The following is a 2,403-nucleotide window of genomic DNA, read 5'->3' as shown; positions in this document are numbered from 1 at the left end:
CTGACAAAGTTACAGAGAGCAACCTGTGGCTCAATAACACTTTTTGACTTAAGTTTTCTTTACCTCTTTTCCTTGGCTGTTGTCAGAATTAAAGAAGGAATAAAGTAAATGTGACTTGTGATATTTTGAAAGGGAAAGTATCACCTTTTCTTAGTTACATTATTGTTGGTAGTCATACAACTATAGATGTACCTCTACTGAATCTGACAGGGGCCTAGTGAAGAAAAAGGATGTGGTGTGAAGCCTTTGGCATTATTTGCTTGTGACAAACCAGATTAAAAACACTGAAGCATATGTTGTCTTAAGGACTTTTTGATGCCACAGAACCCTGAAGGACTTGGTCAGAGTTACATGTGATAAAAAATAGATCAGTAAATTATTATAAGATTCTTTTTACTGATTACATTTCCTCATTACCTTTCTACACTAATTTTCTACTCCAACAGTCAAATGAACACGATGAGTCCCCTTGTAGATGTCAGATAATAAAGTACACAAACACATTTGTCCACAGATTTTGTCTGAATTCAAAGGTGTAACATTTGCTTTTTGTTTGTCACTCACTCATCCCAGTTTATTATTACCTATTTATAATAACATTAAACATAACATCACACACTTACAATAAAATTGTAAAAATGGTCATGTGAACGTAATCAGTGCTTTGCTTCATGAATGAACTGCGGTCCTGATGTAGTAGCATTTTATTTTTGTATTAAATGACCAAGTATAATAATTCAGAGAATGTTTACCTTTAGGAATAATACTAACCCAGAAGAAACCTGACTGGAACATACAATAAGTAAAATAAACCTGTCTTCTAGAACCACCTGCTCAGCTACTGTACATTACCTCAGTTTGAAAGATACTGAGTAATAAAATAGATGTCAGACTAATGATTTATAGCTGCACCACACTGCATGTATATTCATATTTTCTGCACTTTTCACAATATCCATTCATTTCATGCTGAAACAAGAAACTGTCTGTAACCTTTAAACCTTGTTTAGGCATCATGAGTTCATCATGTGCCTACATAGCACTGTGCTACGCTGAATGAATTAACACAATGTGAATGTATACTAAGGTTTTCTTATCTTTTTTTTTTCCTATAAATTGACTCAATCAGAGAATTTACAGTTTTATGAAACCTTATTGCTGTTACTGTTACTGTAATGTTCTTATATGTTTAAGGGCCAATTCATAACAACACCGACACTGCAGTACTTCCACACAGAAAATAAACACAGATGAAACAAAAATATACATAAAAGTATCATGGCAACAAATCATACAGGAAAACCAAGATTAAAATTAATTAATCTTATAATAATTACACTAATATTACGATATTTGTGCCTATTTTATATCTCGTGATCTAGAGATAATTTTTCCTCGACTGACGACATGTATTTTGTTTTGTGCTTTCTCTGCTTCATTTGCTACGACAGAGCTGCTTAGCCTCACTGATATACCGTGGGTTTAACCAATACTAGATGCCTGCTAGTAAAGAACAAGACAGGTCTTTGTATCTGAGTGCATTTTGTGGCTAATGAGGAAAAGTGATCCGCTGTTTTGTCCACATTAACTGCTGTCGTGTTCACTGTGTGAGGAGTTTTAATGGTGTGAGCAGTTGTAAACGTTTTTGTTGGTTTGTGAATTTTGGCAAAAGATTATTCCAGACAACTGGTTTGAGGAAGACCTCTTTTTGCTACCATGTTCTCTCATGCCTGTCTGTTTGTGGCCTCTCTCTCTGGAGGAGCAGTGTTAATCTCTGAGGAGGTGACTTTGTGACCATTGGCCTGTGATTACCGCACACACAGCTGTCCTGTTGAAGACCCAACTGTTACAGAAGGATTTAAGGCAGGGGTGTCCAAACTTTTTTCAAAAAGGGCCAGATTTGATAATGTGAGAATGCCTGAGGGCCAACCATCCTGCCTGACATTCTTTGAACCATTAAATTTAAATGCAAGTGCACTGTTTTATAGAAATTTTATTTAAAATGACATTGTTTTCATTTCTTCACATAGGAATGCAAATAAATGTAAGCTACCCAGGCATAAACAAGTCTTAACAAAATCATATTACATAAAAGAAAGCTGTCTGGGGTAAAAAAAAAAAAAACTTCTAGGAAGCTGAGAAATATCTTAACCCCAGGTTCATTTTAAACATCACTTGGTATAGGTAATGTCTGTCAACTTTTAAGTTAAAAACATATGAATCAAATCAAATCAAATCAAATTTTATTTGTATAGCACCAAATCACAACAGAAGTCATCTCAGGACACTTTACAAAGTAAGGTCTAGACCTTACTGTTATCAATATTATTACATAGGGAAAACCCAACAAATCCCCCTTGAGCAAGCACTTGGCGACAGTGGGGAGGAAAAACTCCCTTTAAC

The sequence above is a fragment of the Monopterus albus genome, unplaced genomic scaffold, assembly GCF_001952655.1.
Source record: "Monopterus albus unplaced genomic scaffold, M_albus_1.0 scaffold522.1, whole genome shotgun sequence".
NCBI lineage: Eukaryota > Metazoa > Chordata > Actinopteri > Synbranchiformes > Synbranchidae > Monopterus > Monopterus albus.
The sequence above is the reverse complement of the archived record's forward strand: the minus strand, read 5'-3'. Positions refer to the sequence as shown.